General features: G+C 39.6%; 1 protein-coding gene across 4 annotated transcripts in view; it reads left to right on the top strand.

The window, feature by feature from the left end:
* The first annotated feature begins 1,502 nt into the window (after positions 1 to 1,502).
* The window catches only part of ZNF217 (zinc finger protein 217), a 29,535-nt gene continuing 19,287 nt past the window's right edge, over positions 1,503 to 11,750 (top strand). The window contains exon 1 of one of the 4 annotated variants that reach the window (XM_053394283.1): positions 1,503 to 1,609. The gene's annotated coding sequence lies outside the window, so the exon portion shown is untranslated. Of the gene's footprint in view, positions 1,610 to 1,721; positions 1,887 to 1,962; positions 1,987 to 4,926; positions 5,094 to 11,750 lie in introns of those variants that run through there. The other 3 variants (XM_053394284.1, XM_053394286.1, XM_053394285.1) reach the window with 3 other exon arrangements.

The raw sequence follows: 11,750 nt of genomic DNA, 5'->3' as shown, positions 1-11,750 counted from the left end.
TGCCTGGTGCCTCAATATATGTTATAATCCCACTATTTTTTTGTTGCTCAAGTGTGTTTGATGAGGAACGAGGCATCTCTGGAATGAGGTGTTGAGTTATGGGATTAGGGGTTTAGGCCGCAACCTTTGGGCGCATGCACCCACAAATCCCATTGTGTTCTGTAGGTTTGTTTTTTTAAACGTCTTAGTAGTTGTGCCAAGGACTGTTCACTACATAGGGCCTCAGCGGATCTCAGCAAAGCCTTGTGACATGGCAGTGGGTATGGCGCTTAACAGCATCCTAGATAAGTTTTGAAACGGCTTAGTATTTGATTGTTATGGTAATGATGCATTGATTCTCATTTTAGTTGTTCTTTCGTAAGCATATTAACATGGAAAAGTGGCTTACTAAGTGGCTTGCTTCAAGGAATATTATTAGTTTTAGATTTTATGATTTATGTGTTTTCCATTTGGTTGTGTACTTTTTGATGTGTTTTATTTATTGCTTAAGACTTTTGTTATGTTGGTAACTATGTAAATCTTGTCATGTTGTAAGCCACCTTGAGCATTGCTTTAACTATGAAAAGGGGGCATACAAATAAGATGATGATGATGATGTTTACAATTTAAAATAATTGAGGAGGGCATGTAGACACTTTAAAAAGCATTTTATATGGGAGGGGTCATAATCCTGTCCTGAAATTTTGTAGGGAATTATGGAGAAAACTATGGCAACGGGATGATGTGTATGTACTCTTTAATCAGTACAGTGGTACCTCAGGTTACATACGCTTCAGGTTACAGACGCTTCAGATTACAGAGCCCGCTAACCCAGAAATAGTACCTCGGGTTAAGAACTTTGCTTCAGGATGAGAACAGAAATCGTGCTTTGGCGGCGCAGTGGCAGCAGGAGGCCCCATTAGCTAAAGTGGTGCTTTAGGTTAAGAACAATTTCAGGTTAAGAACGGACCTCCAGAAAGAATTAAGTTCTTAACCTGAGGTACCACTGTATTTTAGTGTGCGATTGTGTTTTCATGTTCCTCTTTCATTCCTTTTGGAACTAAGGCAGTGTATACATGTTTAATGTAAAGTAAGCAAATGAAGTGTCCTTTCATACACATCCTTGCTAAACCCTGGGACATAAAAGGTGGCACATTAATTCATCTCCGCCGTTGAATTGGGGAGGAATCGCCCCCTCCCCAGTAAAAGTGGACAGGTGTGTGCTTGCATACACCTAACTCTTCTCCCACCCATCCCTTTTCAAGACTGGTGGTTTCCAGCAGTGCCCTCATTGCAGCATCTCTCCTCCTCCAATGACTTTTGTTGGGAAATGCCCTCCCTTAACCTTTCTCCCAAATCCTCCTTTTCCCCAAATGGTATCAGGAAGAGAAAAGCCAAAAGGATCAGGTGTGTGTGTGTGTGTGTGTGTGTGTGTGTGGCTGTAGCTCACGCAACCAGCCTTAAAAAAAAAAAAAAGCTAACTCCCAATAGCCCTCCTTCCTCCTCCCACAAGAATCCCTCCTCCCTCTCTTCTTTCTCATTCAAACGCAGCAACTCCTGTTGTGTCAGTTTTTATCTTCTTCCTACCACCACCAACAGCCACCACTAGGCAGAGGAAGATCAGCAGCAGGTAAAATAAACCTCCCTCCCCCCCCTCAAAAAAAGCACCCCATTTTAAAGGTCTCGTCGTTATGCTATATTTCTTCCTCTTTCTTTCCACCCCTCCCACCCACTAAAAGGGAGGAAGATAAATAGATGAGGAAGGGGAAGATTAGCCTCGCTTCCTCTAAACTTCTTGCTGTGTGTGATTTCTGCCTCGTCTCTTCTGGCTTGCAGCCTCTCTCTCTCTCCCTTCCTTCTTTCTCTGCCATCCAAGTAGAGGTTTGAAACTTCCATTAGAGACATAGGTATTTGTTTTCAATACTCGATATGTCGATCTTAAGGAGGAGGAGGTGGGGGGAAGAGGAAGGATCTTCTTTGTGAGTCAGGGATGTTCCTGGAGGAAAGGTTTGCAATGTGTTTTGCTCATGGTTTGGGGAGGGGGTGCGCGGGTGGAGGGGGGGGGGGCTTCAGATTTGCTAATGAAAAGTTTATTGATCCGTTTTTGTCAGTTTCATTTTGAATGCTGCTTCTGCGGAATCTAATCTGCCCCGGGGCGTTGCAGAGTTATTTCTCCCCCACCTCAAATTGTGTGTGTGTGTATACAGTATATATATATATGTGTGTGTGTGCGTGTGTACACAATTTTTTTAAAAAAAAGGGGGAGTGGAAAAGGAAGAGCTGTGGCTCTTCAACAACAATAGACTTTGCTAGGAGAGGAGGAGAATACAAATTCATTAAAGTGTGTTTGGTGATGTGAACTGACTTCCGTATACTGATACCTTACCTATATATGGGGAGACATTAATTATTGGCTAATCGGCTTCACTTTGGGTGTGTTAGGATTTCTGCAGTTGAAATAAACAAAAACCTATTCGCCAAAAGCAGTCATTCGACACGCAGTCCCGTGTGCCCACCCCTCCCCTCCCCCATTATAATGTATGCTGTGTGTGAATCGCCTTGTGAGTATCAGAATCGAAGTGTTAAAAAGAGTTTCTGAAGTGGTGGCCGGCAAAATTTCTGTCTTGGGTTTCTAGCTTGAAGGGCTTTTGGATGTTCGAATAACTTCGGCATTGTGGTTCAGATGGAGTGTTTGCAAAGGAAAACAAAACGAAAAGGTTCCTTGTTATTTTTTTGTCCTTCCTAAAATGACCTTGAAAGCTAAAATATACACATCGCTTCTGATGGGTGGAAAGGGTGGGGGGGCTGAGGGGCGAGTAGAAGAAAGAATCTAGGATATAGCCAAAAGCAGAAATAGGAACTTAATCATGTAGATGAAGTGAAATCTTTTACAGAAGAATGTGAAAAGGGAAGTTTCTGCATGTAAAAGGAACAGAAGGAAATAACACACTTACAAATATGTCGTGGGGGGGAGAGAAGAGTCATATCATTCTTCACAATGTATTAGGCCTTGAGAAGCTTGCCTGATATGATCAGGAAGGCAGAGAAATAAAACGCCTAACTACACACTGAATAGCAGGCATTGACTTGCTGACCACTTCTGTTGGCAGCTAGGGGCTGGTTTTTTTGTCTGCAAAGGTATCTGAGCACAGTGCTCTTATAACAATGGCTTGCAAATGTTTTCTCTCGCCATGTTTTGTTACACTTCAGGGGGTCTTCTGTAGATTTGGGACTTGAGATGCCTTTTTTAAAAAAAAATGTTATGACTTCATGATTAGTTGTTTTCTGGATCATCATGAAAGGATTGGCTCACATAAGTAGGTTAAACTGCTTTCTTTGGAGGTGGGGGAGGGAAAGTAGGTGGAGTTTGATCCTCTCTTCTCTCCCCCCCCCCCACTAGTTTTATGTGAATTGATGAGTCAGTATTTAAGATGTGCAATAGGCATGCCAGCTTGTGATGGGACATCAGTTACTTCTTTTTATTAAGAACTCCCACTTGAGCGAATACTAAAATGTATATGTTGCATGGTTAATAAATCTGGGGGTGGGGGAAAGAGAGAGAGGAGAATTCCCTTGGTTTTCTTGAAGTGATGCTACTGTTGAGGCTTTATTCAGATAATCATCATGCATAACAAACAGCTGTAGCTGAGAAAATATTTCAGTGGACTATTGATTGATCTGACATACCAAGTTATATTCCCTTCTGCAAAGTTTGAGTCGTTGATTTCAGTTTCATTGTGGTTGTGTGTGCATGCATTGGATTTCTTTTTGTTTTTTGGAGAGAAAGAAGAGTGTTAGCCTGTTTGGAAAAACTTAGCATGTGCATACAGCTACTTGATAATAGTGGGTTTTTAAAAATATAAAATAAAAATGTATAAGGTTGATTCAATTATGTCTTCATCGCTTTGGAGCTGCTTGAATGACTTGACATGAGATTAGGTGCAACAAAAGAGAAGGCAGGGGAACAACAGCTGCCTTCCAGTTCTGAGGCACTATTGCTCTTAGCAGGAAGGCATTTTATCTTTTAGTGCTGTGTTGTCAGGTTTAAATGTTAAATATTTATATTCCTGTGAAAGGTTGTTAGACTACACTTGTGTGTTAAAAAAAAAGCACACACAAACCATGCATTTACTAGAGCCTTAAAAAAAACACATGGCTTATATTTCTGCCTTTACCACAGCCTGTTTAAGATCTGATGTTAAAATACCAAATCATCCCAACTTTTAGCTCAACTTATTTTTTGGCTCTGAAAAGAGCCACCACTAGTTTGTACTTGCTTGGCTGCTGTGTGGTAAGAACTTTTTAAGGTGTGGCTTTAATGGCAGCTGACGATTCTTGCTGAGAAACAAGTCTTATTTTTGGTACGTGTCTCTATGGAAATTCTATGTGAGGCAAAATTGCAACATTGAATGTCCTCTTTAAAGGGGAAAAAAAGATTTTATATTGTCCACTGAATAGCTCTTCCTTAAAGGAAATAAAGACCAGTACTGAAAACTTCCTCCCAAGTTACATATACAGCATACATATTTTAAAGTATGGGTGTCTTTTCTATAAAGTTTCAACATAAATAACTTTTTCATGACCTATAGATGTTGGGGTTTTCTGATTGGTGTTGTTGTTCCAAACCACAGCATGTCTTATAATGGTAACCCATTTTAGAGTAGATGGGAAGCCATTTCCTGGATTTGTTTTAATTAAGCAGTGTTATTTATAAATTTGTGGTTCTTAAAAAGTGCCATAGCAAAGGGAGGCTATATTTATAGGGGTTTTAAGAGGATTGCTACTGACTCCTTCAAGAGAAATTGCATTAGATTCCAGATGGAGAGCTACTGGGTAGCTTGGAATATCTCCTTTGTTTTGGTGGAGACTGGCAAGGCGAGGGGGTGGCGATATGACTGGAAAAAAGGTACTCTGCACTATTCTTTCACATTTGTTTGTTTCATTTAGGGCTTCTTTGAAAAACTCTCTGCCTCTCAAACACTTAGCTGCATTACTTAAGAGTGTTGCTATACTTTGCATCAGTGAAATTGCACGGTTGAAGATTTTATTTGCCTCCTATATGTACAAGATCAAAGTGAAAAGCACGTCCCTGATCCTAATCATGTTGCTTGAAAGTAAGTCCTACTGCTATTAGTGTGGTATAATCCCAAGCAGTATGTTCAGCATCAAGGTGCAAATTATTGCATGTTTGCTTGGAAAAATAGTTGAAAATGAAATTACAGATCTCATTTGACTTTCAGTATGGTAGCAGCTGTGTAAAACTGAGACTTTGTAATTAGGCTTTTATAGGCCAGGGAAGTACTGTAGTGATAAATATGGCCTAGTTTTAAAAATATCTAAAAGAGAAAATTCTCACTACTTCTATGCCAGGTATGGCGAAATGTTATTCATACCACACACAAAAAAACACACTCTATTGGCGAATGAAGGACTTGTTTCAGCTCTTTACCTATAGTTAAAATGACTAAGCTTTCCTATCTTTAGGCAAATTTGAAAGAGAAGCTTGACCTTTGAGTTTACTTGCTTCCACAGAGATTCAGATGATTAAATAAGTAAGGCTATTGGACTGTCATTTACTTATTTATCTCATGTCATCCTTTCCAGTTCAACCTACTATTTAAATGTAGAAAATCAGCAAAATTTCTGCCACAGCAGGGCTGCCATTACTAAGCTTACAAGCCCTCCTTTATTCTCATTCTCTTGATTAGAACATCAGGAGTCCAATACAATTGCCCCCCTTCACATAATTACATTTGCTACGCCTTTGGCATAAAAGATATTCATTCATTATGAACACTTTTTGAGCATTTTTAATGACACTCAAATCTGTGTAAGGCTCCAGCAAATAAAAATTAGCAGATGAATAATACAGAAAAGTATAAAAAGGTTGGATCCTATCACTGGAGATTTGTAACCACTTACAGTATTTGAATTGGGGAAAACATGTTTGTATAATGTCTTGTGTAATCAAGTTTTTGGACCTTAGAAATTGGGTGAGTAATCTGTGCAGCTTGTGTGTGTAAATGTGGATTAACAATTGTAAATTTAAGTTTACTAGCCCAAAGTTAGTGAGCTGGTAGCATTTATATTCTTGTTCCCAATCTGGGGCAAACATGTGGTGGTTCTTTAAAAGTATGTTTTGTAGTTTATCAGTAGTTAGCTGAATTCTTGGTTTAACATTTTTAAAATTGGTTCATAATAAAGTTAAATAACGTTTTGCTCTAAGCAAGGAATCCTTGGGTCTGTTCAAGAATTAGAAGAATTCCACAAGTAGGAATTTTCTCCTTTTCTCAACCTTCTGAACTGTTCACATCAACTATATCAGCAGCTTTAATTAGCATCCTTGAATGACATAGCAAAAGAGGTTAGTAAATAGCATTTTGTGTTGCCTGTTTGTGTATGTTAGAAAAGTAGGGGGGTAGCACATAAATTGGCTCATGAGGGCATTCCACTTTTGGGGAAACAATTTCTGGCACTTTCGATAATATGACAAATTCCTTTTTGCCAGATGAGTCTCTTAGTCAGTTGGGTTGATCAAAAGGACCTCACATTCTCCACTTTAAATATTGAAAATAACAGTCCAGGTTTAGAAAGCATAGATCAGGTCAGCAACCTTTTTTCAGCCGTGGGCCGGTCCACCGTCCCTCAGACCATGTGGTGGGCCGAACTATATTTTGGAAAAGAAAAAAAAAGAACGAATTTCTATGCCCCACAAATAACCCAGAGATGCATATTAAATAAAAGCACACATTCTACTCATGTAAAAACACCAGGCAGGCCCCACAAATAACCCACAGATGCATTTTAAATAAAAGGGCACATTCTACTCATGTAAAAACACGCTGATTCCCGGACTGTCCGCGGGCCGGATTGAGAAGGCGATTGGGCTGCACCTGGCCCCCGGGCCTTAGGTTGCCTACCCCTGGCACAGATCTTGCATCTGATATATATTTAGGTTGCAATGCTATGCACACTTACAAAGGGACAACACTTACATACCTGTGAATTCCATTTAATACAGTGGAGTACACATGCATAGGATTGTGCTGTTAGGAGTTTTCGGGTTTTGCTTCAGACACATTGGCTTGGTGTCCAGTAAACATTAAATGTAGGATTGTCTTCCTAAAAAGAAACAGAGATCTCCAGAGTAGGTAAAGGGACCCCTGACAATTAAGTCCAGTCACGAACAACTTGGGGGTTGTGGCGCTCATCTCGCTTTACAGGCCGAGGGAGACGGCATTTGTCCGCTTCCGCAGACAGTTTTTCCGGGTCATGTGGCCAGCATGACTAAGCTGCTTCTGGTGAAACCAGATCAGTGCACGGAAATGCCGTTTACCTTCCCGCCGGAGTGGTACCTATTTATCTACTGGCACTTTGACGTGCTTTCGAACTGCTAGGTTGGCAGGAGCTGGGACCGGGGGTTTGAACCACCGACCTTTCGATTGGCAAGCCCAAGCGGCACAGTGGTTTAACCCACAGAGCCACTGAATCTAGGGCAGGGACAATGACTTGTTTCCTCCCCAATACTAGATATCAGAGAAGACAACATTTAGTTCTTTGATACAGTTTTATTATGTAATTATGTATTATCTACTCTGAAAGCAAATTAGCGTGTGATTTTTCCTTACTGGTGAATACATTTTGCTTGTAGGTGTCACAATTAAACTGTAGGAAAGGTACTTGGAATAAAACAAAACTTGTTGCAACATATTTTCACATGATCCTCAAATGCATTTGAATGGAGTAAATAATTTTACCCACTGGGAAATCTTTGGCCTATACTTTCAAGGATTATTGGGCTCCTGAGCTGCACAGATGCCGTGAAGTGATCATATTCTTGCTTGTTTAACTAAGTATAATTTTTGTTCTTATTAAGGCCGAGTGATTGTAATTATATAACTTGAAATCATGCTGCTTGATAAGTTGATTATAGCATATGCTGGGTAAGTCAGGGTTGGTGACTATTTTAACAAATGTTGGTTGTTTGGTCAAAAAACACAAATACCAACCATTGCCTTCTTAAAGGTAAAGGGACCCCTGACCATTAGGTCCAGTCGTGGACGACTCTAGGGTTGTGGCACTCATCTTGCTTTACTGGCCGAGGGAGCAGGTGTACAGCTTCCGGGGCATGTGGCCAGCATGACTAAGCTGCTTCTGGTGAACTAGAGCAGCGCACAGAAATGCTGTTTACCTTCCCGCCGGAGCGGTACCTATTTATCTACTTGCACTGTGTGCTTTCGAACTGCTAGGTTGGCAGGAGCAGGGACCGAACAACGGGAGCTCACCCCATTGCGGGGATTCAAACTGCCAACCTTCCGATTGGCAAGCTCTAGGCTCTGTGGTTTAAACCACAGCACCAAGCTCAATTATGTCTCGTGCATTGTTAAATTGGTCATAGTGATCTTTACAAAGAAGAAACCAGCTGTATTGCTAAATATTAGTTGTACTGCAATGATGTTTAGGTTGTGAATTATAAACACCTGGGAGTTACTTCCATGTACCTTCCTTTTTTTCCTTTTTCTTTTTTCTTTAGTAAAACCTTGGCAATAGGTTTAGTTTTTATTTGAAGAGTTGCAGCTAACCAGAATAGCAATAATCTTTCAGAGCTGTGGTTAATCATAGAAATTGTTCTACATTAGTCCATGATTTCTATAGAACTGGTTAATTTGGGTTATATGTCGGCCATGAACAAGTAAGACTCTGTGCTTGCTAGGGTGAGATAGAAGAAACTTGAGAGTATAAATATTCAGAAGGAAGAGTTTGGTGTGTCTTGATTTTATAGCTACAATATTTCTGTGCTTACTGCATTCTGCAGTCAGCACAAAATGGTAGAAATTCCTAGGTGTCATATAATGTGCGAATGTTTGAAGTGGCACACTCAAAGACACACTCTTATCAGCTAGAGGCCCGCATGATGAATGTTCTGCTGGAGTGTATCTCTTCAGACTGCAGGTGGGGGAATCAAATGGTTGAATCTTTTCTCCATGTATAAAAAGTTTGCTAGCTTTTGTAGCTGTAGGGAGCTACATTCTCTTACATTAAAGTTGCAGGCGAAGTGTTCAAACTACAGGTGAAGTATTCAAACATTTTATTTTCCCACCTGCAGTGTGATGTAGTATAATTTAGCAGCAGATTATTTGGGGGGGGGGCCCTTCTGATCAGTTGACTCTTAATGAAAACTCATTTATTGGCTACAGTCTATCAGGCCCACTGAAGCATTGACTCTGAGACAGTTCACACATTCAGATGAATAAAGTGGAATGAAACTCTGGGAATTAGCCAGTTCTTCCTGCAGGTGTTGCATCATGTGTTTATATGCTGCCCATATTAAACAAAATTAAACACATCCCAGTATATGGAAAGCAGCAAGAAGTTGGTGTTTCATTCCTTTTCAGTTCATTCTGAGGAACATTTGAATGTACAATACTGTCCAGAGTTTAAAATGGTACAGTCCGAGTAACTTTGTGCCATGCAATTTATTTTGACTATGTTGTAAACTGGTTTGGCAAAACACAGATAAGGCCAAACAGAAATTCTTACAGCTTTTCTACCTTAAGTGATGTAGGGCTGGTAGCAATATCAAAATCTGGTATTTTATACATGGTAGGCCTTAAATAGTAATGGCAGTAGTAGTAGGATTTCTTGCTGCAATATTACACACAGCATCAGAAAGAAATTAGATACTATTTGCCAGTTTGGGGTTTCTTTAAAATCCTTTTCATCGTTGAGAGCCTTAAATACTGGGCTGAATCATCTAAAAGTTGATACCCTGCAATAAATCGATACAAATAATTTTTAGTACTTAATCCAATACTTATGAGACATAGGATAGCTGCACATTATCACCATGGAGGTATTTGATTATACTGTAGAATTATTCTTGGTAGGCTAAAGCTTGATCTTAATATTATTAAAATAAAATTGCTTTATAAAGTGAGGTGTTGGAATTAGATTAACCTTTTATAAGCAGTATTTTAAGGAACTTCAGAGAGTCTGAGAACTTTTTTGAGGACATAGAAATGTTTAAGTGCTGCCTGCTCCTATATAAGAATGAGAACCCCTAACATAAGGAAACTAAAGAACACTGGGCATTTACCAGGACCCATGCTAGTAAGTCTTCAAATGGGAGCCAGCCTGCATTCCACCCTGCTTCTGCCAACCCATCACTTCAGTAGATATTGTTTTTCCTAGACTAAGGTACTTTTAAAAAGCACCCCTTTCAAGGCTGAAGTATTTTAATGGTAGGTCTTAATGTTTTCACACATAATGTATCTTATCCAAATGCAGAACTCTTTAGCCTAGGCTTCAATTCTCTCAAATATGCTAATCCATACACCTAACAAAAGGCAGATACAAAAAGACAGAAGGAGTGTTTCAGCTGTTTTGTTTCTGCTCTGGGTCAGGCTGACAGAACTAATTGGTCCCTACTCTGTATGTGCTGGAACTTCCAGTACTAATTAGAATGTGTTTAGTGTGTTGTTGGACACAGGTATCTCCATCCCAAAGATACTCCAGTGTGATAGTGTTCTTCTGTCTCAAACTTCAGATGGGAACATAGAAAGGGATTAATAAAGGATATGGGGGATAAGATATTCCCTCTCTCTCAAATAACAGGCCCTTGAGATATATCTCAAATTAATTTCTGTAATTTTGCATCAGCATTAAAAGTAGTTTGCCAAGCGGCCAGAGGCTGCCCTTCTAGAAACATCAATCCCCAAACCCCTTGGGCATGTGAAGCAAACTGAGTGACTTCTTTGAATCCTGACCACTACACTAAAAAGCATGAATGTGCCAGACAGCTGTGATACTGTGTAGATTGAATTGGCTCAAGTGGTGGTAATACTTGTAGAAATAATTCATTTAAAATGTTTGCATTTAGCCAAATGGTGTGTGTAGTAGAGGGAGCAACAGCAGTGCTCCTTTCTGTGGCTACTGGGAGGGTTGACTGCCTGGGGAGAGATTCTCAAAATCCTACTTTACGACACCTTCCCATGGACCATATGATTGTGCCCGCAATATGTTACAGCAAAAAAAAAAAAAAAAAAAAAGCCCTTTCCAGTTCTGATACCCTTATGGAACTTGTGTATGGAGATGTACATTGGCAACCTATTAACATGTAAAATGTTCTTGTGGCAAAACCTGCAAATGTCCTTAAGTACCAGCATTTACTCTTTTATGGACCTGCTTAGTAAAGAAAAGGAATGTAGCTTTTTCTAATGAAGGCAGTCAACAATTGATACAAAATATGTGACTCTCAACTGGCTGTAGCTGCTCATGGCTGTAAAATCTGTGCCTGTAGTGATACATGACTATTCTAGCTTACTTGTAAGATCAGTGCATTTTAAAATAATGTTGATGCTAAAACTATGCAGCTGTTGGAAACATTTACATGGGAGTTAGGGTCAAATGCCCAAACTTCTAGATTATTTTATTTTGATCTCTTCTGCAGCTGAAACAATATCTAGGAAGTCCTTTTTCTCACAAAATAGTTATGCTTTGTGTCCTACTGATTTTAATCTTTTGAATCAAGTATACTTTGTTTCCTATGCATACACAGGAGTTAAATAGTTCCATAATTGGGCAGCATATATTCCATAAATAAAGCGTAGGCTGTAATACACAAAGTCCAATTTAAATGTTTCTCCCTTTTATGTATGTATATTTAAAGATACCTTCTCTGAATCATGGATCCTACCTACAATCTAGGTATGTTATTATATAAAATACTAGGTTGATAAAATGGAAGGAAAACTTTCAGTTGGTTTATAAAC

Source organism: Podarcis raffonei, chromosome 6 (assembly GCF_027172205.1).
Source record: "Podarcis raffonei isolate rPodRaf1 chromosome 6, rPodRaf1.pri, whole genome shotgun sequence".
NCBI classification, from domain to species: domain Eukaryota; kingdom Metazoa; phylum Chordata; class Lepidosauria; order Squamata; family Lacertidae; genus Podarcis; species Podarcis raffonei.
Note: the sequence above shows the minus strand (reverse complement) of the source record. Positions and strands in the feature narration are given on the sequence as shown.